The sequence below is a fragment of the Pan troglodytes genome, chromosome X, assembly GCF_028858775.2.
Source record: "Pan troglodytes isolate AG18354 chromosome X, NHGRI_mPanTro3-v2.0_pri, whole genome shotgun sequence".
NCBI classification, from domain to species: Eukaryota; Metazoa; Chordata; class Mammalia; order Primates; family Hominidae; genus Pan; species Pan troglodytes.
Window position 1 is genome coordinate 121,359,520 of NC_072421.2, and position 27,800 is coordinate 121,387,319.

Genomic DNA, 27,800 nt, shown 5'->3' on the forward strand with positions numbered 1-27,800 from the left:
AAATTTGGCTACTGACAATAATACACAGGAATTCAAGAGTCCTTTGGCTTGGGGGTTCTGGCTCTGGGTCCCAAGAGGCTACAGTTTCTGAAGGCTGTGCCTGAAGATTCTTCTTCCAAGGCGGCTCACTCACATGGTTGGCAAATTGGTGCTGGTTGTCGATGGGGGAGGAAGAGATGAGGAGAGGGGAAGGGCTTTGTTTCTATTTGTGTGGGTCTCTCCACCTGCTGTTTTTAAAAAAAGCCTAGTGAAGTAAAGCAGTGAGAGTAGAGAAGGAAGAAAGAAATCTGTAACTAGTTGTGATCAATTGGTTGTAAACACCACTTCACTCAGACCAGCCTCCACATGCTGTTTGAGTATCTTCATGACATGACAGCTGGCTTCCCCTACAGCAACCAATCCAAAAACGGAGCAAGGCAGATACCAAAATGCCTTTTATGACCTAGTCTTGTAAGTCACACGCTATCATTTCTACCATATACTACTGATGACACAGTCAGCCCTGGTTCATTATAGAAGAGAACTACCCCGGGGTGTAAATAGCAAGAGGTGAAGACCATTGGTGGTCATTTTGGTGGCTATGATAGCCTTGGTAGGTCATTATAAATCTGTGGTTTTTACTTTGAGGGAAATGGGAAGCCAATTAAGGGATCTGAGCAGTGAAATGACAATGATCTCACATGTTTCATGAGGATAACTCTTGCCACTGTGTGAATTGACTGGAGAAGAGCAAGGATGTAAGCGGGAGACCAGTGAGAAGGCTATTACAGTCCAAGAGAGATGCACTAGGGTCATAATGGTGGAGTCGAGAATTGGTGATATTCTGGATTCATTTTGAAGACAGAGATGACAAGATTTGCTGATGGATTGGATGTGGGATATAAGAGAAAGGAATTAAAGATGACTTCTAAGGGTTTTGGAGGAATAGGAATTACAAAAATGAGTTCCACATAGATCTTGCCATAAATGAGCTTACAACATAGGAGAGACAAGGTGTGTACGCAAGTGCCATATATACTACATGGCAGAAAGCACTATGCTCCATAATACAGTGCCAAGTACAATAAAAAAGTTCTGGAGATGGTTGCACAACAATGTGAATGTACTTATTGCCACTGAAAAATGGTTAAAATGGTAAATTTTTATTTATTTACTTATTTTTATTTATTTTTAATTTATAAATTTTAATTTATAAATTTTATTTATTTTTTTATTTTTATTTTTATTTTTTCGAGACGGAGTCTTGCTGTGTCACCCAGGCTGGAGTGCAGTGGCAGGATCTCGGTTCACTGCAAGTTCCGCCTCCCAGGTTCACGCCATTCTCCTGCCTCAGGCTCCCGAGTAGCTGGGACTACAGGCGCCCGCCACCATGCCCGGCTAATTTTTTGTATTTTTAATAGAGACGGGGTTTCACTGTGTTAGCCAGGATGGTCTCGATCTCCTGACCTCGTGATCCGCCCGCCTTAGCCTCCCAAAGTGCTGGGATTACAGGCGTGAGCCACCGCGCCCGGCCTATTTATTTTTATTTACTTATTTATTTTGAGACGGAGTCTCGCTCTGTCACCCAGGGTGGAGTGCAGTGGTGCAATCTCGGCTTACTGCAGCCTCCGCCTCCCGGGTTCCAGAGATTCTCCAGCCTCAGCCTACCAAGTAGCTGGGATTACAGGCACTCACCACCACACTCGGCTAATTTTTGCATTTTCAGTAGAGACGGGTTTTCACCATGTTGGCCAGGCTGGTCTCGAACTACTGACTTCTGGTGATCCACCCGCCTCGGCCTCCTAAAGTGTTAGGATTACAGGCGTGAGCCACCATGCCCAGCCAAAACAGTAAATTTTATGTTATGTACATTTTACCACAAGAAAAAAACGGTGCTTAAAAAAAGCAAAAACAAATATTAGAGAAGTGCCACTAGAGTTCAGAGCATGGAGAGATGAACTTCAGCTAAGAAAATCAGAGAAGGCTTTGTGTACGGGCAGTCTTTTTTTTGAGACGGAGTCTCGCTCCCTTCCACGGGCAGTCTTTTCACATAGGCAGAGGGAGTAGTTTGAACAAATTAGCGGAAGGCAGGAAAACTGAGGATAGGCGAGGCACAAGGAGTAGTTCTGATTTGTTAGAAGATAGGGTAGGGTACCCAAGGGGAGAATAAACATGCAACTACGAGTTTTAAGAAAATTCTTTCCTCTCCTCCCTCCAAGTTCCCTTGTTGTGAAGGGAGGATCATATCTTGTATCACTTGATTTCATTTGAAATGAAATATTCAGAATCCATCATCTCACCACATTACCCTGTAAGATCCCATTTTCCTGAAACAAAAATTCCTGTGTTGATCTGACAATCCTACAACGCATTTGAAATAAATCCAGGGTATGACCAGCATTTTATGTACACAGACCTCCTTTGTTTCCGGTCCATCTGCTTTCTTTTTCCTCTATTAATTTTCCCTTCACCTCCCAATCTTAACCCCCCCCCCATTCCCCCAGGGTCTCCCTTTCTTGTCATCCCTTTCATCCTTCCCTTCTTGGAAACAGATCCGATTCTAACCTCAGTTACCTTATTAGCCGCGTGATACTGGGATAGTTATCCCCTGTGGGCCTCAGTTTCCTTTGTAAAATGGGCTTATTAAACCCCCAAAGACAGTGCTTATCTTACAGGGTTGTCAACATTACAACAAAGAACACGTTATATGCCTAACACAGTACCTGATCTATAGTAAGAACTCAACATTTTCGCCCCTTCTCCTCCTCTTTTCTGTCCTTGTGCCTTTCTTCCACTATTCCTCAACCCCAGGGCCCAACAGGTAAAAACCGTGGGAAAAACCATCCTTAAGGCTGAAAGAAGAAACACTGGAGCTGGGGGCGGAGACTACGAGGTGCTCACTGCGCATGTGCGCCCGCTAGGTCAGCTTCTCGGTTCCAGCCGGGCGGGGGGGCCGGTTGGGGGTGGGGGTAGGGGTTGCAAGGGCCTCATTTTTTCTTACTGCCCCCATCCGGTTCGGGGAGGTGGCGGGACCTTGGCGGCGCCCGGAGCCGGCGTGGCGCTCATCGAGGGACGCCCGGCCCAAGTGGTAAGTTGAAAAATGGCGGAGGGGGGGAAGAAGGAGGGGCTTTGCAGGGCAGGAGGCTGACCTCCCGGCCGGGGGTGGGAGGGACACAGCCGGGGCCCAGTGGCGCAGCCCGGGCTGGGAGACTGACGGACCGCGCCCGGTGTCTCTTTGAGGCCCTGACGTGGACACACTTCGGGTTTCACGACTCCGGGTTTCTCCAGGGGATGGGCCGGCCGGTAGAGGCGCGTGAGGGAGACGAAGGGACTTCCGTTTCCTTCACCTAGGCTGGGGCCAAGCCGCAGAGCGGAGTTGGCATTTCCAGATTGGGGCTCGGGCCGCGCCTCCTCCGGGACCCTCCCCTTGGACCGAGCCGATCGCCGCGGGGCAGTTCGGGCCGGCTGTCCTGGCGCGGTGGGTACAGCTTGTGTAGGCTTTCCCCTCCCCCGCTTTCCCTCCTTCCCCTCTCCTCCCTCCCCTCTCTTCTTTTCCCCTCCACTTCCCTCGGGCCGGCGCTGCTGGGGAGGGCGGGAAGGCCGCGCCAGCCCATCAGGGGTGGCCCGGCCCCGGCTGCTTGCCCGGGTTCCTCGGACTGCCGACGGCAGGCGTGGGTGGGTGGGTGACTTCAGGCCTGCAGGATTGCCTTCCTAAACCCTGTGACACCTAAGGTAAATTGAGGCAAAGAACTTTTTAAAAAAATATGATCAAAGGGATTTCCTCCCCATGTGATAACCTGTGGCTTGTGTGGAGCAGGGTGGAGTGTGCCTGGAGAGGGCATATGAAACTGAAAGAATAAGGACCAAAGAGCTTCCGGAAGAGGAAATTAGCTGGTGATTCTTTCCAATCTGCTTTCCCAGTCACCTTTCCGGCATGTTCTGTAAAACAAAATGTAATTTGACTTTGTTTCATTATTTTAACTCCATAACACTTAAATTGTTTTCTTTTCGGGGAGGGGAGTGTTTATTCTCAAACTAAGCAGTAGCCCTCTCCACCTCCGAAAAAGGAACAACGTCAATCCAACCTTTGTTAAAAAACTCCAACCTATCAGATTTTAATAATCTAGTAGTTTGCTTTCAAATATAATTATGTCGCTAGTTCTGTCACAACTATACTTTGATAGTTTAATGACTCACAGAAATTTGTAAGACTGGAGGTTGCAGTAGTGTTTCTTTCTTATTCTTTTTTTTCCCCATAATATTTATTATAGTCAATGAACAGTGTTACAGACGGCCATCTTAGAATTATAACATTTTAGAGTTGGAAGGGATCTTAGTCAAACCCTGTCCTTTTACAAAACCAGAAACCACGGCTTAGGAAGATTTCATAGCTTGCTAAAGGCTATCCAACTAGTTAGATTAGAACCCATGTTATCTGGCTTCTTGCCCACCACTCTTCCTGCGCAATTGCTCCATATCGCCTCCAAGCATGAAAATTAAATGTATTCAATTCAACACACATTTCTGAAGAGTATAATACTTTGTACCAGTGACTCTGGTACCACTTTCTATGTATTTCAATGTATTTAACATGCTTATGGAGTACTTGAGATCCCCCCCACCCCCACATTCAAGAAGTGGCAACAGTTTAGATTTATACACACACTTTCACATGTACGTGTGTATACTTGCATTTGCTCAGATAGTTTCTTGAAGGATACACAATAAAAATGTTAATAGTAATTACTTATGGAGGAGAAGAGAGATAGAAGACTTTTTACTTTGCACTTCACATGATCTAATGTACGGTTTGAATTTGTTATAAATTCGTATTGATTTCATAATTGAAAAGTTTTAAAGTTCACACCTTCCCACACAAATATATATATCAACATAAGCAAGTATATACCAATGGTATGTACACATATTTATGTGCATATATGTATTTATACATATCAGTGGTTTGTACTGTAAAATCCGGTATGATTCAGGTCAACTCAGCTGACAAAGCAGACCTCATTATTGGATACTCATGTTTCGTTTTCTTGTATTGCTCTCTCCTAATGTAAGATAGTAAAAATAATGTTACTAGTCGTCATATATTTTTACAAATTGTCCTAAGCTTCTTGATTATCAAATAATGTAGCAAACTTTTAACACATTTAAAATATCAAATCTGGGTACTTGCTTCAGTGGTAGCACATATACTAAAATTCGAACAATTCAAAGAAGATTAGCATGGTGTTTTTTTTTATCAATTAATTAATTAATTTTTTTTTTTGAGACGGAGTCTTACTCTGTCATCCAGGCTGGAGTGCAGTGGCCCGATCTTGACTCACTGCAGCCTCCGCCTCCTGGGTTCAAGCTACTCAGCCTCCCCAGTAGCTAGGACTACAGGCATGCGCCACCACGCCTGGCTAATTTTTGTATTTTTAGTAGACACCGGGTTTCCCCATGTTGGCCAGGCTGATCTCGAACTCCTGACCTCAGGTGATGCACCCGCCTCGGCCTCCCAAAGTGCTGGGATTAAAGGTATGAGCCACCTCGCCTGGCCAGTCCATTTTTTTTTTTTTTTGAGACAGTTTCGCTTTTGTTTCCCAGGCTGGAGTGCAATGGCGCCATCTCAGCTCACTGCAACCTCCCAGGTTCAAGTGATTCTTCTGCCTCAGCCTCCCAAGTAGCTGGGATTACAGGTGCCCACCACCACACCTGGCTAATTAGGTCCCTTTTTTTTTAATAAACCACAAGAAAAATTTGACACCTGACGCTGTGGCTCATGTCTGTAATCCCAGCACTTTGGGACGCCAAGGCGGGCGGATCACCTGAGGTCAGGAGTTGGAGTCCAGACTGGCCACCATGGTGAAACCCCACCTCTACTAAAAAAACTAGCCGGGTGTGGTGGCGTGCGCCTGTAGTACCAGCTACATGGGAGGCTGAAGCAGGAGAACTGCTTGAACCCAGGAGGCAGAGGCTGCAGTGAGCCGAGATTGCACCACTGTAGTCCAGCCTGGGCGACAAGAGTGCACCTTTGTCCCGAAAAAAAAAAAAAAATTGACACAAGGAAAATAACTGCAGCCTGGGCAACATGGCACAGCCCTCTCTCTAATAAAAATACAAAAATTAGCCGGGTGTGCTGGCTTGTGCCTGTAGTCCTAGCTACTTTGGGGAGCTGGGGCAGGAGGATCACCTGAGCCTTGGGAGGTGGAGGCTGCAGTGAGCCATGATTGGGCCACTGTACTCCAGCCTGGGCGAAAGAGTGAGACCCTGTCTCAAACAAAACAAAGAAACAAAAATCTGAATTGTAGACTCTTTGTAGATAAGAACATATTTTTTAAAAAAGTTAAGACTAGGGCCAAGTGCGGTGGCTTTCACCTGTAATCCCAGCACTTTGGGAGGCTGAGGTGGGCGGATCACCTGAGGTCAGGAGTTCAAGACCAGCCTGGCTAACATGGTGAAACCCCATCTCTACTAAAAATACAAAAATTAGCTGGGTGTGGCGGTACACCCCTATAGTCCCAGCTACTTGGGAGGCTGAGGCAGGAGAACCACTTGAGCCCATGAGGCGGAGGTTGCCGTGAGCTGAGAACGCAACATTCAACTCCAGCCTGGGCCACAGAGTGAGACTCCACCTCAAAAACAAATAAAAAGTTAAGACTAAAACAGTTTATAGTGATTAGGAGTTCAGCTGTCTAGTTTTGTTTTTGTTTTGAGATGGAGTTTCACTCTTGTTGCCCAGGCTGGAGTGCAATGGTGCGATCTCGGCTCACCTCAACCTCTGCCTCCCAGGTTCAAGCAGTTCTCCTGCCTCAGCCTCCCGAGTAGCTGGGATTACAGGCATGCGCCACCACGCCCGGCTAATTTTGTATTTTCAGTGGAGACGGGGTTTCTCCATGTTGGTCAGGCTGGTCTCAAACTCCTGACCTCAGGTGAAAAAGTGCTGGGACCTCAGGTGAAAAAGTGAGTCACTGCACCTGGCCCAGCTGTCTCGTTTTTAGAAATAGATTAAGACTCAAAAAAAATATTGCCCACTGTAATATATCTGATTATTAGCAAAGCTTGGACTAGAGTCTAGGTTCTAGTCTAGTGGCCCTTGTACTATACCTGTAATTTTATTGCTTTCTAGTGCATTGGATGATTCCAACTAGGCTGACAAAGTAATAATATCTAAAGGTTAGCCAGGACCATTTCAATAGTTAAGAATTATTATTTTTTTCTTTGGTTTTTATTTTATTTTGTCTTCCTTTTTTTTTTTCATTTTCAGGAAGTGAGCAGTTTCTCAAAATTATTATAATCAATGGACCAGCTAGTTTGTATAGTGCTTAAAATATTTTAGTAACATAAATTTTACTAAATAAATTTACTAATTTAGTAAATAAATGTTCTTTTATTTCATTGTAAACATTAATTTCTTTAGTAAATCCTGTATTTATATTGTAAATGTTTAGAGATACCAAATGTAAAATAATGATATTTCACTGTTTTTGTTTGGTCTAATATTTAAGTCTGGTAGGTAGTATTAGCAGAGAGCAAAACCTACAGTTTATGAAATAAACATTCATTGAGCACTTAATGTGTTCCAGGCATTCATTGTAGTATGTGATAGGATTCCAAGGATAAATATGGCAAAACAAATGCCTTTCTTCTGTTTTTTTTTTTTTTTTTTTTTGAGACGACGGAGTCTGGCTTTGTTGCCCAGGCTGGAGTGCAGTAGCGCGATCTTGGCTCACTGCAGGCACTGCCTCCCGGCTTCACGCCATTCTCCTGCCTCAGCCTCTCAAGTAGCTGGGACTACAGGCACCCGCCACCACACCCGGCTTAGAGTGTGTGTGTGTGTGTTTTAGTAAAGACAGGGTTTCACCGTGTGTGTGTGTGTTTTAGTAAAGACAGGGTTTCACCATGTTAGCCAGGATGGTCGCATTCTCCTGTGTGTGTGTGTGTGTGTGTGTGTGTGTGTTTTAGTAAAGACAGGGTTTCACCGTGTGTGTGTGTGTGTTTTAGTAAAGACAGGGTTTCACCATGTTAGCCAGGATGGTCGCATTCTCTGTGTGTGTGTGTGTGTGTGTGTGTGTTTGTGTGTGTGTGTGTGTGTGTGTTTGTGTGTGTGTGTGTGTGTGTGTGTGTGTTTTAGTAAAGACAGGGTTTCACCGTGTGTGTGTTTTAGTAAAGACAGGGTTTCACCATGTTAGCCAGGATGGTCGCATTCTCCTGACCTCGTGATCTGCCTGCGTTGGCCTCCTAAAGTGCTGGGATTACAGGCGCGAGCCACCACACCAGGCCGCCTTTCTTCTTTTTTTTTTTTGCTTTTTTTTGTTCGTCTGTTTTTATTTTGCTTTTGTGTGTTTGTTTGTTTGTTTTTCCATTGTTCTTTTGAGGCTGGGAGATTATCATGAGCTGTCAATTCTCAAGCTTTATCTCTGTGAGATAATCTGGTAATAGTATTATAAAATGTAACCTGTTAGCACTATTAAAGGACATTGTGTGAGTAGATATGAGGAGACAAACAGTAGTGATAAGATAAAAAATACTTTAGAATTTAACAAATACTGTTTCTGTATCTTAGAGGTTGTGCTACAGTGTTTGGAAAGAGCCCTACGTTGGGTACCACAGTACAGGTTATTGACTTTGTTTCCAATTAGCTGTGGGATTGTGCATGTCAATGACCCCATCTTTCTTTACATGTTCACATTTTTGATATGTTATTTTAGGTGTTGAATTCAAAACATAAAAAGGGTATTTTAAGGCCGGGCATGGTGGCTCACGCCTGTAATCCCAGCACTTTGGGAGACTGAGGTGGGCGGATCACGAGGTCAGGAGATCTAGACCATCCTGGCACCCCTCTCTGCTAAAAAAAAAAAAAAAATACAAAAAATTAGCGTGGTGGCAGGCGCCTGTAGTCCCAGCTACTTGGGAGGCTGAGGCAGGAGAATGGTGTGAACCCAGGAGGCGGACCTTGCAGTGAGCCGAGATTGCGCCACTGCACTCCAGCCTGAGCTACAGAGCGAGACTCCGTCTCAAAAAAAAAAAAAGGGTATTTTGAATATTTTATTTTATTTATTTATTTTTGAGACATTGTCTTGCTGTGTCACCCAGGCTGGAGTTCAGTGCATGATCCCAGCTCACTGCAACCTCCACCTCCTGGGTTCAAGTAATTCTGGTGACTCAGCCTCCCAAGTAGCTGGGATTACAGGCGTGTGCTACCACACCCGGCTAATTTTTTTTTTTTTGGTATCTCTTTTTTTCCCCTCGGAGACAGAGTCTTGCTCTGTCGCCCAGAGCTGGAGTGCAATGGCTGCGATCTCTGTTCACTGCAGACTCCGCCTCCTGGGTTCAGGCAATTCTCCTGCCTCAGCCTCCCGAGTAGCTGGGATTACAGGCGCACGCCACCACAACTGGCTAATTTTTGTATTTTTAGTTGAGACGGGGTTTCACCATGTTAACCAGGTTGGCCTCGAACTCCTGACCTCGTGATCCACCCACCTCAGCCTCCCAAAGTGCTGGGATTACAGGTGTGAGCCACCACAACCAGCCTTTTTTGTATTTTAAGTAGAGACAGGATTTCACCATGTTGCCCAGGCTGGTCTTGAACTCCTGACCTCATGTGATCTGCCTGCCTTGGCCTCCCAAAGTGCCGGGATTACAGGCATGAGCCACTGTGCCGGCCTTTGAGTATTTTAAGTTATAAAAGAAATATGTGTTTCTATATATATTATATAATATATATTATACATGATATATAATATATATGATATATCATATATTATATACAATATATTATATATGATTGATATATAATATATAATATATGATATATCATATATAATATCAAAATATATAATATGTATATAATAATGTATGATATATATAATATAGTATATAATATATTACATATATGTATAATATATTATATATAATATATAATACAATATAATATGTAAAATATATATAATATATAATATAATATGTAAATATATATAATATATAATATAATATAATATGTAAAATATATTATATATATAATATATAATATATATATTTTTCAGACAGAGTCTAGCTCTGTCACCCAGGCTGGAGTGCAGTGGTGAGATCTTGGCTCACTGAACCTCCGCCTCCCAGGTTCAAGCGATTCTTCTGCCTCAGCCTCCCAAGTAGCTGGGACTACAGGTGTGCTACCACACCTGGCTTATTTTACTTTATGTATTTATTTATTTTTCTGAGACGGAGTCTTGCTCCTGACCTCATGTGATCTGCCCGCCTCGGCCTCCCAATGTGCTGGGATTACAGGCATGAACCACCGTGCCTGGCCAGAGATATGTGTTTATTATAGAAAATTTATGAAATAGAATAATTACGATCATATTGTCTACAGCTTGTTTTAATCTTTTTTCCCCCCCCATTCAACATTCTATAGTTAACATTTCTGTTTTCTTTTTTGAGACGGAGTCTCGCTCTGTCATCCAGGCTGGAGTGCAGTGGTGCGATCTCAGCTCACTGCAACCTCCACCTCCTGGGTTCATGCCATTCTCCTGCCTCAGCCTCTCTAAGTATCTGGGACTACAGGTGCCCGCCACCACGCCTGGCTAATGTTTTTGTATTTTTAGTAGAGACGGGGTTTCACCATGGTCTCCATCTCCTGACCTCGTGATTAGCCCGCCTCAGCCTCCCAAAGTGCTGGGATTACAAGTGTGAGCCACTGCGCCCAGCAGTCTTTTTTTTTTTTTTTGGTTTGGTTTGGTTTTTTAGACAGAGTCTCACTCTGTGCCCCAGGCTGGAGTGCAGTGGCACAATCTCAGCTCACTGCATCTCCGCCTCCTGGATTCAAGTGATTCTCCTGCCTGAGCCTCCTGAGTAGCTAGGATTATAGACATGTGCTACCACGCCCGGCTAATTTTTGTATTTTTAGTGGAGGCATGGTTTCCCCATGTTGGCCAGGCTGGTCTTGAACTCCTGACCTTGTGATCCGCCCTCCTTGGCTTCTCAAAGTGTTGGGATTACAGGTGTGAGCCCCCGTACCTGGCCTTTTTTTTTTTTTTGAGACGGAGTTTTGCTCATGTTGTCCAGGCTGGAGCGCATTGGTGTAATCTCAGCTCACTGCAACCTCTGCCTCCTGGGTTTAAGTGATTCTCCTGCCTCAGCCTCCCAAGTAGCTGGGATTACAGGCGCACGCACAACCATGCCCAGTTAATTTTTCTATTTTTAGTAGAGATAGCGTTTTACCATGTTGGCCAGGCTGGTCTCGAACTCCTGACCTCAGGTCATCCACCTGCCTCGGCCTCCCAAAGTCCTGGGATTACAGGCGTGAGCCACTGCGCCTGGCCTGAAGTCTTTCAAAATACATTTTTTATTTATCCAGTGTATTATTTTATACTGCACTTTCTTCATCTGTAAAGTAACAGGGTCAGGCATGGTGACTCATACCTGTAAGCCCAGCACTTTGGGAGGCTGAGGTGGGAGGATTGTTTGAGACCAGCCTGGGCAACATCGTGAGACCCCGTCTCTACCAATAATAAAAAAATTAGCTGGATGTGATGGCACGCACCTGTGAAGATCGCTTGAGCCCGGGAGGTCAAGGTGGCAGTGAGCCATGAGGGCACCACTGCATTCTAGCCTGAGTGACAAGAGTGAGGCCCTGTCTCAAAACAAACAAACAAGCAAACAAACAAACAAAAAACCCAGGGTGGCTGGGCTTAAGGACTAGTTGATTCCAACGATTCAAAACCCATTATAATAGTTTTTAAGCCTGATTATCTGAGATTTTGTCAAGGAAAAAAATTCCATATAACAATCCCAGGCCAGGCATGGTGGCTCATGCCTTTAATCCCAGCACTTTGGGAGGCCAAGTCAGGGAGATCCCTTGAGCCCAGGAGTTCAAGACCAGCCTGGGCAACATGGTAAAATGCTATCTCTACTAAAAATAGAAAAATTAACTGGGCATGGTTGTGCGTGCGCCTGTAATCCCAGCTACTCTGGAGGCTGAGGTGGGAGGATCACTTGAGCCCAGGAGGTGGAGGTTGCAGTGAGTCAAGATCAGGGCACCCCATTCCAGCTTGGGGGACAGAGCAAGACCCTATCTCAAAAAACAAAAACAGGAATTTGAGGCCAAATTTATGGATTATATATTTTATCTGCTCTGTATGTGGTTAATAATAGGTTATCCTTTATATGATAAAAACATACTTATGTCCATTTTGCAGGACTTGGCATGGGCTTTTATTGTTTTAAATTGTGATACATTTGTAGCTCTGCTGTTTGATACATTTTGGGATTTGATTTTGGTATGATTTGGTACCCAGTCTTTGTTATGGATACATGTGATTCACCTTGTTATGATATAGTTTTATGTATTTTCGAGGATATGGGTCATAGTGAAAAGTCACGTTTACCTGTACAGACTGAGAATAGCTTGATCTCAGATGGTCAGATGTTGAACCAAGTGGATTAAAGCTGATTTCTTAAACTGGACAAGGCTGCTGCCATTGTGCATTCCCTGGTACTTATAAAATATTATGGTTTGAAATTTTATTCTTATTTCTGTAATCATCTTATTCACCTTAAATACAGAAATACAGACATCTGGCTGGGCGCAGTGGCTCACACCTGAAATCCCAGCACTTTGGGTGGCCGAGGCAGGTGGATCACTTGAGGTCAGGAGTTCAAGACCAGCCTGACCAACAGGGCGAAACCCCATCTCTACTAAAAAAATACAAAAAAAAAAAAAAAAAAAAAAAAAAGCTGGGTCATGCCTCTGCAATCCCAGCTACTTAGGAGGCTGAGGCAGGAGAATTACTTGAGCCTGGGAGGTGGAGGTTGCAGTGAGCTGAGATCATGCCACTGTACTCCAGCCTGGATGACAGAGTGAGACTCCATCTCAAAAATAAAGAAAAGAAAAAAAAAACACAGACATCTCAGCATATATTACCATGTGACTTAACCTTTCTATGGTTCTAGCTAATTTTTTAGGCCTTGAAAGGGAAGGAAGCCTAACATTTTCTGCTACCTCATTGGACTGTCCCTTCTGCCAGTAATCCTTGTAGTAATTTCCTTAGACCTATATTGGTCATAATCACTGGGTGCATGACCTTTGATGAGTAACAGTCAGAACTACTGTTTCCTCATATTTCAGATGAGGCCTATGATATATTATGTAGGTTAAATTAGATTCCATATATGAAAACATTCTAAATTGTAAAGCACATTACATATGTTAGTTATTATCAAAGGTAACATCATGAAAGAAGAGAAGATGAGCTATAGAATCACACAAGCCCATGCTTAAATTTTGACCTTACATTAAACCAAAGAGGATTGATTTTTTTTTTTAATTGAGACGGAGTCTCGCTCTGTCGCTCAGGCTGGAGTGCAGTGGCGCAATCTCAGCTCACTGCAACCTCTGCCGCCCAGGTTCAAGCGATTCTCGTGCCTCAGCCTCCTTAGTAGCTGGGACTACAGGCACGCGCCACCACGCCCAGCTAATTTTTTTGTATTTTTAGTAGAGACAGGGTTTTGCCATTTTGGCGAGGCTGGTCTCGAACTCCTGACCTCAGGTGGTCTGCCCACCTCAACCTCCCAAAGTGCTGAGATTACAGGCTTAAGCCACCATGCCCATCCAAGATTGAAAATTTTTAGTTTAAATTCAGCATGTTTAGTAGAGAAAGTACTTACTTGTAGCTAAAATGATGGGATGAAGGAAAATGAAAATTAGTTTGTAGATAGTATTTGGGTACATGCGGACACTCATGAAATATGTTGTATCATTTAAATTTGGTTTGTAGCACAGTTTCCTTTACTTTGTGTCATTTAAAAAAATTAAAACCTAGACAGAAGAGAAACATACTAAATGTTTGAATATAGATAGCACTGTGGCTTTCAGATAGAGTTAAATATTTTTACTGAAGAAAGAGAAAAGATGTGGGCTCTTATCCATAACTTGTTTGATCAGCCTGGGCAATATAGTGAGACCTTGTCTCTACAAAAAAAAATTTAAAAATTAGCTGAGTGTGCTGGCGCCTGCCTGGAGTCCAGCTCCTCAGGAGGCTGAGGTGGTAGGATTGCTTGAAACCGCAAGGCAGGGGCTGCAGTGAGCCGAGACTGTGACACTACACTCCAGTCTGGGCGATAGAGCAAGACCCTGTCCCAGAAGAAAAAAAAAAGTTGTTTAAGTACTTGCTTGAGATCCTAACATGATCATGGAATAGAATACTTCACTCTGAGATGAGAAGATCATTTGAGGCCAGGAGTTCAAGACCAGCTTGAGCAACATAGTAATACCCCATCTCTTTTTGTGTGTGCGTGTGTGTGTGTGAGGGAGTCGGAGTTTCACTCTGTCAGCCAGGCTGCTGGAGTACATTGGCACGATCTGGGCTCAATGCAACCTCCGCCTCCCAGGTTCAAGTGATTCTCCTGCCTCAGCCTACCGGGTAGCTGGGATTACAGGCATATGCCACCATGCCCAGCTAATTTTTGTATTTTTAGTAGGGGCCGGGTTTCACCATGTTGGCCAGGGTGGTCTCAAACTCCTGACCAAGTGATCCACCCACCTCAGCCTCCCAAAGTGCTGGGATTACAGGCGTGAGCCACCACACCTGGCCATGAGCCACCAAGCCTGGTCGAGACCCCATCTCTTAAAGAAAAAAAAATAATACTTCGTTCTGAGAAATGTCTAGGGGTAGGTATTACCTGCTTATGAAGTCATCCATGGCATTTCTGGAACCATCTGATTGTATGAACTGCTTTCTAATCACTCTGTCAGAATAAGTTATCTGGACAAAGTATCAAGAGTACAGTAAGTTCCGGTTCCATGCCACTAATCAGCTCTATGGCCTTAGTCAAATCATTTACCTTCCTTATGTTTTAGTTTCTTTTCCTTTCTTTCTTTTTTTTTTTTTTTTTTTTTTTTTTTTTGAGACAGGATCTGGTTCTATCAGCCCAGGCTGGAGTGGCCAGGCTCAAGTGATCCTCCCACCTCATCCTCCCGAGTAGCTGGGACTACAGGCTCCAGCCACCATGCCTTAGTTTTTTGGGGTTTTTTTTGGTTTTTTTTGTTTTTTTTAGTGACTGGGTCTACCTATGTTTCCCAAGTGGATTAGTTTCTTTTTCTGTAAAGTAAGAGAATGATTTTTATTATCCTGTCCAGCAAGACATAGTTATTATGAACAATTTTTGCTCGTGAGTGTCTACAAAATATAATAATGGCTGGGTGCGGTGGCTCATGCCTGTAATCCTAGCACTTTGGGAGAATGAGGCGGGAGGATCACGAGGTCAGGAGATCGAGACCATCTTGGCCAACATGGTGAAACCCCGTCTCTACTAAAAATACAAAAATTAGCTGGGTATGGTGGCACGTGCCTGTAATCCCAGCTACTCGGGAGGCTAAGGCACGAGAATTGCTTGAACCCAGGAGGCGGAGGTTGCAGTGAGCCGAAATTGTGCCACTGCACTCCAGCCTGGTGACAGAGCGAGACTCCATCTCATAGTAATAATAATAATGATGATGCTTTTTAGTATACTTGATTCTGAGCTGCTCTTTTTGTTAAAATTATTTTAGGGAAGTTTTTGCCCAAAGTTCGCGGATACTTCTTTCTTCTTACCAGGCCCCAAAGTCATTGTAAATTTTTACAAGGCAGTGGATGAACAGTTCATAACTCCAAAGATAGATATCACTCAGAAAAATTTTTCCACAAGAAGTCCTTTTTTTTTTTTTCGTCCTTTTTTTTTGGCACACTAGTGTCTCACTTAGCAAGTCCTTTTATTTTCAACTCAAGTTAACAATAAGTTGGCCGGGTGCGGTGGCTCACGCCTGTAATCCCAGCACTTTGTGAGGCTGAGGCGGGCAGATCACCTGAAGTCAGAAGTTTTGAGAACAGTCTGGCCAACATGGCGAAACCCCGTCTCTACTAAAAATACAAAAATTAGTCGGGCATGGTGGCGTGCCCCTGTAGTCTTGCTACTCAAGAGGCTAAGGCAGGAGAATCACTTGAATTTGGGAGATGGAGGTTGCAGTGAGCCGAGATCACGCCACTGCACTCTAGCCTGGGTGACAGAGCAAGACTCCATCACAAAAAAAGAAACCCAATAAGTAGCAATCAGGTATCACCTGTGTTTCTCAGCCCTTCTCTTCTGCTGCTGGTTTACTGCCACTCAAGCGGTGGACCAAAAGGCATTTGTTTCTGGCCAACCACCATGGACATGACCTGATGACTGCTTTTATCTCTGGGACTTGACCTGTATCCCTCTCTCTCTCTTTTTTTTGGATAGCTTTTCATTCTGTCTCCCAGGGTACAGTGCACTGGCACAATCGATAGCTCACTGCAGACTCTGCTTCCCAGGCTCAGGCAGTCCTTCCACCTCAGCTTCCTGAGTAGCTGGGACTACAGGCATGTGCAACCATGCCCGACTAATTTTTAATTTTTTTTTTTTTTTGAGACGAAATTTCGCTGTTGTTGCCCAGGCTGGAGTGCAATGGCGCAATCTCGGCTCACCGCAACCTCGGCCTCCCAGGTTCAAGTGATTCTCTTGCCTCAGCCTTCCTGAGTAGCTGGGATTACAGGCATGCGCCAGCACGCCCGGCTAATTTTGTATTTTTACTAGAGACGGGGTTTCTTCATGTTGGTCAGGCTGGTCTCGAACTCCCGACCTCAGATGATCCTCCCGCCTCAGCCTCCCAAAGTGCTGGGATTACAGGCGTGAGCCACCACACCTGGCCTAATTTTTATTTTATTTTTTTTTGTAGAGATGGGGTCTCACCATGTTGCCCAGGCTGGCCTCAAACACCTGGGCTCAAGCAATCCTCCTGCCTTGACCTCCCAAAGTGCTGGGAATACAGGCATGAACCACCATGTCTGGCCCTCTCTCTCTCTCTTTTTTGAAACCTGATGATCGCCAGGCACGGTGGCTCACGCCTGTAATCCCAGCACTTTGGGAGGCCAAGGCGAGCAGATCACTTGAGATGAGGAGTTTGAGACCAGCCTGGCCAACATGATGAAACGCTGTCTCTACTAAAAGTACAAAAATCAGCCAGGCGTTGTGGCGGCACACACCTGTAATCCCAGCACTTTGGGAGTCTGAGGCAGGTGGATCACTTGAGGTGAGGAGTTTTGAGCCCAGCCTGACCAACATGGTGAAACCACATCTCTACTAAAAATAGAAAAAAAAAAAAATTAGCTGGGCCTGGTAGCACACACCTGTAATCCCAGCTACTTGGGAAGCTGAGGCAGAAGAATTGCTTGAACCTGGAAGGCGGAGGTTGCAGTGAGCCCAAATTGCGCCACCGCACTCCAGCCTGGGCGACACAGCGAGAGTCCGTCTGAAAAAAAAAAAAAAAAACCTGGTGGGTTGCTCAGAGGCAGTTACCTATGTAACAAGCTGGCAGAAATTCTCAGGATAGGCAAAAAGATAAGAACCAAAGAACATATCCTTCCCTTTCTAAGTCATAAAAATTACTTCCTGTGAATGAAAAGCCAAAACTTTGCATTACCAGGCCCTGCTATTGATAGTTTACTTGGCCAGTGTATTCACAGAGGGAGGAAGCATTGTCACATGGCAAATAACCAGATTACACCCATAGTCTGGTTGACAGGATTGTACAAGGGTGCCTGACTAATCAAGAGTCCACCTGCTTATTTCTTTTCATTAGAATCTAATATATTTGCTGTATAGAATTTAGAAAGTTAAGAAAAGCGCAAAGAAAATAATTTAATCTCACTGCTCAGAGATAACCACAGCAGAATTTTGATATGTAATTTAGCCTGTCTTTATATATCTGTATTTTTTAATAATTTGGGTTATATAATACAACATCATTTTGTAACCAGCTTTTTCCACTTAATACAACATCATGGTGCTCGCTTTGGCAGTACATATACTAAAATTGGAATGATACAGAGAAGGTTAACATGGCCCCTGTATAATATATGCATGTTTTTAAAATACATCCTGAACATGAATTTTTAATGGTTACCTGGTGGCCCATATTACCATAGTATTGTCCTCTTTTGTTAGATATTGAATTGTTTTTAGTAAATAGCACTTTATGGAACATCCTTATATATACATTCATAATGAAATGATGGGGGATTTTTTTTTTTTTTTTTTTTTGAGATGGAGTCTCCCTCTGTTGCCCAGGCTTGAATGCAGTGGCGCAGTCTTGGCTCACTGCAACCTCCACCTCCCGAATTCAAACAATTCTCCTGCCTCAGTCTCCTGAGTAGCTGGGACTACAGGTGTGTGCCACCACCCCCAGCTAATTCTTGTACTTTTTTTTTTTTTTTTTTTTGTGGAGCCTAGGTTTTGCCATGTTGGCCAGGCTGGTCTTGAATTCCTGACCTCAAGTGATCCACCCACCTTAGCCCCCAAAGTGCTGGGATTACAGGCATGAGCCACTGTGCCTGGCTGATCAGGGATTTATTTTTTTTTTTTTGAGATGGAGTTTCGCTCTTGTTTCCCAGGCTGGAGTACGATGGCACAATCTCAGCTTACTGCAACCTCTGCCTCCCAAGTTCAAGTGATTCTCCTGCCTCAGCGTCCCGAGTAGCTGGGATTACAGGCGTGCACCACCATGCCTGGCTAATTTTTTGTATTTTTAGTAGAGACGGGGTTTCACCATGGCCAGGCTGGTCTTGAACTCCTGACCTCAGGTGATCCGCCTGCCTTGGCCTCCTAGAATACTGGGATTACAGGCGTGAGCCACCCCGCCCGGCCTGATCAGGGATTTATTTATTTTTATTTTTATTTTTTTGAGAATATGTTTAGAACCAGAATGGGTGGTTCAAGAGATAATCATATATTTAAGACTTTTAGAACATATATTGCCAGATTACCTTCCAGAAAAGATGTACCAGTTTTTAGTTCTAACAGGCAAATGCCTCTTGCTTCATACTCTCCAGCCACTGCGTTTTCGTTGTTGGTAGTAATGTTGACCTTTGCCAAATAGGATAAAAATGTTATCTTTTAAAGTGTTTATTTCTTTGATTATTAATGAGGTTTAACATTGTTGCATATGTTTGTTGACCATTAATATTTCCCACTTGTAAATTTGCCTGTTTTCTATCAACGTATTAATCTTTTTCTTATAGATTTTTTTTTTTTTTTGAGACGGAGTCTCACTGTGTCGCCCAGGCTGGAGTACAGTGGCACCATCTCAGTTCACTGCAACCTCTGCCTCCCACGTTCAAGCGATTCCCCTGCCTCAGCCTCCCGAGTAGCTGGGATTACAGGCATGCGCCACCACGCCTGACTAATTTTTGTATTTTTAGTAGAGACGGTGTTTCACCATGTTGGCCAGGCTGGTCTTGAACTCCCGAAATCAAGCGATCCACCCACCTCGGCCTCCCAAAGTGTTGGGATTACAGGTGTGAGCCACAGCACCCAGCCTTCTTATAGATTTATAAGTGTATTCATACTACTTTTTTTGTTTTTTAAGACAGTGTCTTGACCTGTTGTATAGGCTGAAGTGCAGTGACGCAGTCACAGCTCACTGTAACCTGGAATTCCTTGGCCTACATTGCCCAGTCTGGTCTTAAATTCCTGGGCTCAAGTGATTCTCCCGCCTTAACCTCCCAAAGTGTTGGGATTACAGGGGTGAGCCACCGCATGTGACCTCATGCTGCTTTTTTTTTTTTTCCAACTACTTTAGTCAGATGCTTCTTGAGACTATTACTAGTCAAAAACAAGATAGATTAAATGGAGATAGTGACAGGACACTGCCCTGTTTGAGGCCATCTATTATTGGTGTGAAAAGCAAACATTACATAAGTAGGTTTAGATAGAAGGTCATTCACTCCAGCATTGTTCATAATAGTAAAAAACTAGTCAAACACAGTGGTTCACGCCTATAATCACAACACTTTGGGAGGCCAAGTCAGGAGTATAGCTTGAGTCCAGGAATTCCAGACCAGCCTGTACAGCATAGAGAAACCACATCTCTAAGAAAACTTTTTAAAATTAGCAGGGCATGGTGGCATGTGGCTATAGTCCCAGCTACTCAGGAGGCTGAGGTGGGAGGATTGCTTCAGCCCAGGAGGTCGAGGTTACAGTGAGCTATGATCACACTACTGCACTCCAACTCGGGCAACAGAGCAAGGCCTTGTCTTTTAAAAAAATAAATAAATAAATAAAAAGGAAAATAATATGAATAATATTCATATTAAAAGAAAATATTATTGAAAATATGAATATTTCATATTAAATATGAAATTTAATATTCATATTAAAAGAAAATATGAATATTATTCATATTCAAAGAAAAAAAGAATTTAAAGAATATAGTTAAAGGAAAAATTCACTGGGCTCTGTGAAACAGGTTAAATATGTAACCGCTTCAAACAGAAATGACTTAGTCCTCTCACCTAGTTCTGAAAATGTACTAACATCCCATTTTCCATATCAAAAGCACATAATTTCATTAGCAAAAGCCTCTTTGTTTTAGACTTAAAATCACCTCTGATCCACCAAAGTTTATGCAGTTACCAAACTACTATTTTAATAACATTTTGACAGCTTTATTAAGATAAAATTTATATACCATAAGATCCATTTAAAGTATATAGTTCAGTGGCTTTTAGTATATGCAGTGTTGTGCAACTATCACCACAATCTAATTTTAGAACATTTTCATTACTCCAGAAACAACCCCAGTAACCATTTGTAGTCACTTCCTATTTCCCCCTCCCCAGCCCTAGGCAACCACTAATCTACTTTCTGTTTCTATTTATTTTAATAACATTTCAAACTTGTAATATTATTGTTCTCATGCTTATTCTGGGTCGTTGGCTCAGAGGTTTAAAAGCTCTTAAACTACCCAAATTTACAAGTCCTATGACATCCTCATTCAGAAAACATTCAAATGATGGTTTCATAATCTTACGATAGTTCCATCTTCTAAGAGTTTTTGATCTGGAGCATATGTTTCAAATTCTATGTTTGTACTACTGCTAAATTCACTTAATTAGAAGAAATAAAATCATTCTATCGAGACTCAAAAATGAGTTTGTTCTGTTTATGTTAACGATTCCAGGCTTTTGATGGTAGGAATGGCTTTAGCAGTCTTCTGTGGCACACCATTATCTTAAATAATATTGTCACCTTCCCCACTGTCTTCATCCTTTGGCTCAAAGTTTGGTTCAGTCTGCTGTGGTTAGGCAAGAAGGCTATTATCAGCAGATTGGCTGGAGCTACCAGAAGTCTGACTGTTCCCAGTAACATTATTCTCCTGGTTGCTGGTCTCACTGTTAGGATGAGGTGGCTGCTGTTTGCACTCATCATGTCTGTTTACTTGATTGAGATGCTTCCCTGAAACTTATGTACCATCAACTTCTAAAAACTTCATCATTAACAGTTCATAGTTCTGTGCTGTGAGCCAGGCCTGGAACAAGCCAGGATATAAAAGATCCCTGGGATGCTCTCTAAGCCATGTGGTGTCTCCCTTAGGCTAGAACCATCCTGGATATAGAGTCCTAGGGGATGCTTAGTTCCTGGGAGAACATCCACATCTATGATTGAAGACACGGGTCTGAAGTCTTAGGGCATAGCAGTGACTGGATATAGCCTTTTTCTGTGGTTGACAAAACCACAGAAAGAGATTTTTTTTTTTTTTTTTTTTTTGAGATGGAGTCACTCTGTCACCCAGGCTGGAGTGCGGTGGCACAATCTCGGCTCACTGCAAGCTCCACCTCCTAGGTTCACGCCATTCTCCTGCCTCAGCCTCCCGAGTAGCTGGGACTACAGGTGCCCGCCACCATGCCCAGCTAATTTTTTGAATGTTTAGTAGAGACGGGGTTTCACCGTGTTAGCCAGGATGATCTCTATCTCCTGACCTCGTGATCCGCCTGCCTTGGCCTCCCAAAGTGCTAGGATTACAGGCGTGAGCCACTGCGCCTGGCCAGAAAGAGAGGTTTTAAGTGACAATATTATTAAAGACATTCTGGAGAAAAAGATCACCTATAATCCCGTCACCTTAACATTTTCTCGATTTATTTAATATTACTTTCCGAGTCTTGTCTATAAGTATACATTTTCATACAGTGGTAATCTGGCGTGCATTCTACCTTATATCCTTTTCCCCATTAAAATAACCTTTATTCTACGTATTTGAAAACCTTGGCTGGGCTCAGTGGCTCACGCCTGTAATCCCAGCACTTTGGGAGGCCGAGGCGGGCGGATCACAAGGTCAGGAGATCGAGACCATCCTGGCTAACACAGTGAAACCCCGTCTTTACTAAAAATACAAAAAATTAGCTGGGTGTGGTGGCACGTGCCTGTAGTCCCAGCTACTTGGGAGGCTGAGACAGGAGACTCCCTTGAACCCGGGAGGCGGAGGTTGCAGTGAGCCGAGATTGCGCCACTGCACTCCAGCCTGGGCGACAGAGCAAGACTCCGTCTCAAAAAAGAAAACCTTAAGGCTGGGCGCGGTGGCTCATGTCTATAATCCCAGCACTTTGGGAGGCCGAGGCGGGTGGATCACCTGAGGTCAGGAGTTCAAGACCAGCCTGGCCAACATAGAGGAACCCTGTCTCTACTAAAAATACAAAATTAGCCGGGTGTGGTGGTGGGTGCCTGTAATCCCAGCCACTCAGGAGGCTGAGGTGGGAGAATCACTTGAGCTCAAGAGGCGGAGGTTGTGGTGAACCGAGGTCGTGCCATTGCACTCCAGCCTGGGCAACAAGAGTGAAACTCTGTCTCAAAAAAAAAAAAAAAAGAAAACCCTAATAAAAAAAAAAAAAGCAGCCTGGCACAGTGGTTCACACCTGTAATCCCAGCACTTTGGGAGTTCGAGGCAGGTGGATCACCTGAGATCAGCAGTTCAATTCCAGCCTGGCCAACATGTTGAAACCCCATCTCTTCTAAAAATAAAAAAATTAGCCAGGCGTGGTGGCGGGCGCCTGTAATCCCAGCTACTTGGGAGGCTGAGACAGGAGAATGGCTTGGACCTGGGAGGCGGAGGTTGCAGTGAGTTGAGATCACGCCATTTCACTCCAGCCTGGGCCATAAGAGCAAAACTCTGGTTCAAAAAAAAAAAAAAAGAAAAAGGGAGAAATAGAAACTTTTGTGTCGTATACAGACACCAGGGTTTTGTATGTGCCTTTGTCTCTGTATCCCCCACCTCCACATTCCCACATTCTCGCTAGATTAGCTGTCAACCTCCTCTCCTTGGCACCTCCTGGTGGCTCTCTTTACGCAGTTGACTGGACTAAATGTATGTACATACATGTATACTGTAAAACCTTACATATCACCATTGTAGAATCTCCCAAACCCTTCATTTAAACATGCACCATTGCTTGCTGGTCCTTTTTGTCCCATTTTTTGCTTCCATAGTGCTATTTTCCCAACTACTGTTACCCTTAAGATTCCTGACTTCCCAGCCCCTTTATACCAAAAGCTTTGACATTTTTCTCTTTCCGTGCCTTCCTGCCTTTCCACTTACCCAGTACAAAGCCTGAAGATGCTTTCACAGAGAAGCCTTAAATTATCCCAGCATACCTTATTGCACCCACACCTTTTCACTTCAAAAACCTTTTTGTCACCCTTGTCTAATATTCATACCCTATTTTCTTCTATATTCTCAATTCATCTGCTCCATATATACTTGTTTTCTGCGGTATCATTTTCCCCACCTCCATTTCACTTAGATCCTATATTTTTTTACCCTATCTTACCCTTTTTGTTTGGTGCCTTCCTCCAAACCCAAGGTTTCTGTCTTTCATCAGTCATCCTTCCACCTTTCACTCTTAAACTCTGCTAATTCTGGTTTTCCTCCTTCTCAAAAAGCTCACACTCTGCTAATGTGTATATATTGTTCACTTGAGTGCTTCTAAATAAATATTTACTTTTCAAAACAGTGAAATCTGAACTATTAGCATGGAAACAACCTCTGGGAAGATAAGATCTCCACTCAAAAGCTTCAAATTGAGATTCTCCTGCTCATGTTGAATGATGGTTTTATCTAATATTTTCTGAAATAGGGTGACTACTTGAACTACACAAAATTGTGAAATGAGAATATCTTTGATTTTATACTTCTTTTTTTTTTTTTTTTTTTTTTTGAGACAGAGTCTCACTCTATCACCCAGGCTGGAGTGCAGTGGCAGTCTTGGCTCATTGCAACCTCCACCTCCCAGGTTCAGGTGATTCTCATCCCTTGGCCTCCCAAGTAGCTGGGATTATAGGCATGTGCCACCACACCCGGCTAATTTTTGTAGTGTTTGGTAGAGATGGGGTTTCACCATGTTGGTCAGGCTGGTCTTGAACTCCTGACCTCAAGTGATCCACCCACCTCAGCCTCCCAAAGTGTTGGGATTACAGGCGTGAGCCACTGTGCCTGGCCACTTACATCTATTTTGATTGACTTGAAATAAAATTTAACACCTCAGGGAAGGCAATTCTCATGTGTTTTGAATTATACTGAGCATTAATTCTTCAGGATAATTATAGACTTGGAAATGTTTAACCCAGTCTCCCAGTCCATGCTGAAGTTCCTTTAAGTGATAGGAGGAACTCATAATCTACAAGGCAACCCAATCCATTTGGTGCTACCATCGATTGTTATAAAGCCCATCCTTGGGTTAAAATCTACTGTTTACAGTTGTATTTAATGACCTTAATTCTGCCCTCAAGCTATATAAAATTTGGATCTGTTTTCTACATGATAATCTTTTAGATATCTTAAGGTAGTTAGTCTATCCTCTCTACCCTTCCCCTCACAGTTTTTCCACCCTTTGAGATAAATATCCTTCGCTATTCCAACTATTTCTCATATGGTATCATTTTTATCATCCCGATTGCTCCCTAAGGATGTTAAACTTTGTTAATGTCCCTTCCAAAATGTATTTGGAACTGGAAATAATATCCCTTGGTAGCTGAATTGGATCTGGATGTTGCACATCTGGACACTAATGCAGTCTGAAGTTGCTGTAAGTTTTTTAGTCGACTTGTAATGTTGGCTTATGATGAATTTGTAATTAAATAAAATCCCAAGGTTTTAATCTGGAGGATTGCCTTTAAGTGATTTCTTCTTAAACTAAGTCTCCATCTTCTTTTAGTTATGCAACAGATTTTTGTTTGTTTGTTTTTTGAGACGCTCGCTCTGTCGCCCAGGCTGGGGTGCAGTGGCACAATCTCAGCTCACTGCAACCTCCACTTCCTGGGTTCAAGCAATTCTCCTGCCTCAGCCTCCCAAGTAGCTGGGATTACAGGCATCCGCCACCATGCCTGGCTAATTTTCTTTCTTTTTTATTTTTTTTTAGTAGAGACGGGGTTTCTCCATTTTGGTCAGGCTGGTCTCGAACTCCTGACCTCAGGTGACCCACCCTCCTCAGCCTCCCAGAGTGCTGGGATTACAGGCGTGAGCCATCACGCCCGGCCTTTTTTGAGATGGAGCCTCGCTCTGTCGCCCAGGATGGAGTGCAGTGGCATGATCTTGGCTCACTGCAACCTCCGCTGCCCGGGTTCAAGGGATTCTTCTGTCTCAGCCTTCCGAGTAGCTGGGATTACAGGTACCTGCCACCACGCCTGGCTAATTTTTGTATTTTTAGTAGAGGTGGGGGTTTCACCATGTTGGTCAGGCTGGTCTCGAACTCCTGACCTCAAGTTATCCGGCCACCTTGGCCTCCCAAAGTGCTGAGATTACAGGCATGAGTCACCGTGCCCGGCCTATGCACCAGATATTTTTTAAAAACCAGATGTAAGACTTTATACTTATCCCTATTAAATTTTATCTCAGCCTATCAGGTAGCCTTGGTTTTTTTCTTTTCTTTTCTTTTCTTTTTTTTTTTGAGACAGAGTTTCACTCTTGTTGCCCAGGCTGGAGTGCAGTGGCATGATCTCGGCTCACTGCAACCTCTGCTTCCGGGGTTCAAGTGATTCTCCTGCCTCAGTCTCCCAAGTAGCTGGGATTACAGGCATGCTCCACCACGCCCAGCTAATTTTGTGTTTTTAGTAGAGACAGGGTTTCTCCCTGTTGGTCAGGCCGGTCTCGAACTCCCGACCTCAGGTGATTTGCCCACCTCGGCCTCCCAAAGTGCTGGGATTACAGGTGTGAACCACCATGCCCGGCTGTTTTTTTTAAGACTAGTCAAGTGCAGAGTGAGAAGGGGGGAAAGAGTAGAACAAGGAGTTTGATCAGCCTTGGTTTCTTTGAATCTTGATTTTTGTCATCCAGTTTATTGTGCTGATTCTACAAAGGGCCTTGAAGCTAATGTTGGAATGTTTTCAGACATATAGGAAATGATAATTCATCAAAAGTCATGGAGACTATATTCCAAAAGTTTTACGCAGATATAACTCAGCTGTTGAGGTATATGAGTTAATACCACTATAAATTGACATGGCCAGGAAAGACTGAAGTCCATTGCCAGCTTGCTTTGTGTTGAACATTACTCCAAAAGAGATTAAATTTTAAGGCATATTGTGTCAACATAAAGGCAAAAGAGCTGGCTAATTCTTCTCAAGAAATCAATTAATGGCAGGGCGTGGTGGCTCACGCCTGTAATCCCAGCATCTTGGGAGGCCGAGGCGGGCAGATCACCTGAGGTCAGGAGTTCAAGACCAGCCTGACCAACCTGGAGAAACCCCGTCTCTACTAAAAAATACAAAATTAGCCAGGCATGGTGGCGCATGCCTGTAATCCCAGCTACTTGAGAGGCTGAGGCAGGATAATTGCTTGAACCTGGAAGGCGGAGGTCGCATGAACCAGTATCACACCATTGCACTCCAGCCTGGGCAGCAAGAGCAAAACTCCATCTCAAAAAAAAAAAAAAATCAATTAATGCACGCATAATATAGAGACAGAGTCATTGTTACCATTCTCTTATTTTGCCTTTGACAAGTTTATATTGAGCACGTTATCAGGCAATGTGGGAGATTCTGGAGAACCAGGTTTGCCTCATAACTAGGGTTACCATATGCTCTAGTTTGCCTGGGGCAACCCTGATTTATGCCTGTTGTCCCAGTGTGATTATTACTAGTGTGATTTTTCACTTTGAGAAGTGTCCAGGTTTGGAGGATAAATTATCTTTCTAATAATTGATACCCTTCTCATAACCTAACGGGTTCCTTTTAGTATTTTATCTGGGTTAAAATTACCAGCTGTAATTTGGCAGCTCTAATAAGACTGCAGCAATACTTATCTTCCATTTGAACAGATTGTTACTTGACCAAGGGAAGTTAATAGCAAAAGTAACTGCAGGGCACATGTATGTCATGGGCAAAAAAAAAAAAAGTAACAGCAATTAAGGTTTGCAGGTACTTAGAATTTTTCCTGAGCCACCCTCTAGAGGGCAGTGTTACATATATATCTGTAATTATCCAGTTACAACAAAAAAAGGGCTCTCATTCATGCATGAAAATCAGAAATATTTCATACTCTTAAAGAACACATTGGAACCAATATTATGATTAAAACATATTTTACTAAGCAAAGAGATATTAAAAATTAATTCATTAACATTCTGAACATTTTTTAACTTGTAAAAACAACTTTGATGCCTTGAATATATAATGATTCATTATAACAATTATGCATAGATTTTAATAATCTGCATATTTTATGCTTCTTTCATGTTTTTCCTAATTAATGATTTGACATGGTTAATAATTATAATATATTCTGCATCACAGTTTACATATTTATGTAAAATAAGCATTTAAAAATTATTAGTTTTATTCTGCCTGCTTAAATATTACTTTCCTCAAAAAGAGAAAACAAAAATGCTACATTTTACTTTATGACTTGAATGATGTGGTAATGTTGAACTCTAGTATTTAGAATTAGAATGTTTCTTAGCGGTCGTGTAGTTATTTTTATGTCATAAGTGGATAATATGTTAGCTCCT

At 43.2% G+C, this 27,800-nt stretch overlaps 1 protein-coding gene, 1 non-coding gene and 1 pseudogene across 6 annotated transcripts in view; 2 read left to right on the top strand and 1 right to left on the bottom strand.

Annotated features, from left to right (window-relative positions):
• The first annotated feature begins 2,860 nt into the window (after positions 1–2,860).
• The window catches only part of XIAP (X-linked inhibitor of apoptosis), a 53,292-nt gene continuing 28,352 nt past the window's right edge, over positions 2,861–27,800 (top strand). Inside the window, exons 1-3 of one of the 5 annotated variants that reach the window (XM_063804384.1) lie at positions 2,890–3,067; positions 3,331–3,457; positions 3,797–3,932. The gene's annotated coding sequence lies outside the window, so the exon portion shown is untranslated. Of the gene's footprint in view, positions 3,068–3,191; positions 3,712–3,796; positions 3,933–27,800 lie in introns of those variants that run through there. The other 4 variants (XM_016943775.4, XM_054676951.2, XM_016943774.3 and 1 more) reach the window with 4 other exon arrangements.
• On the top strand, positions 17,813–17,923 carry LOC112207171 (U6 spliceosomal RNA). Its single transcript, XR_002941633.1, has one exon. It is a non-coding gene; the product is annotated as a U6 spliceosomal RNA (small nuclear RNA).
• On the bottom strand, positions 20,825–21,537 carry LOC107972795 (partitioning defective 6 homolog beta-like; annotated as a pseudogene).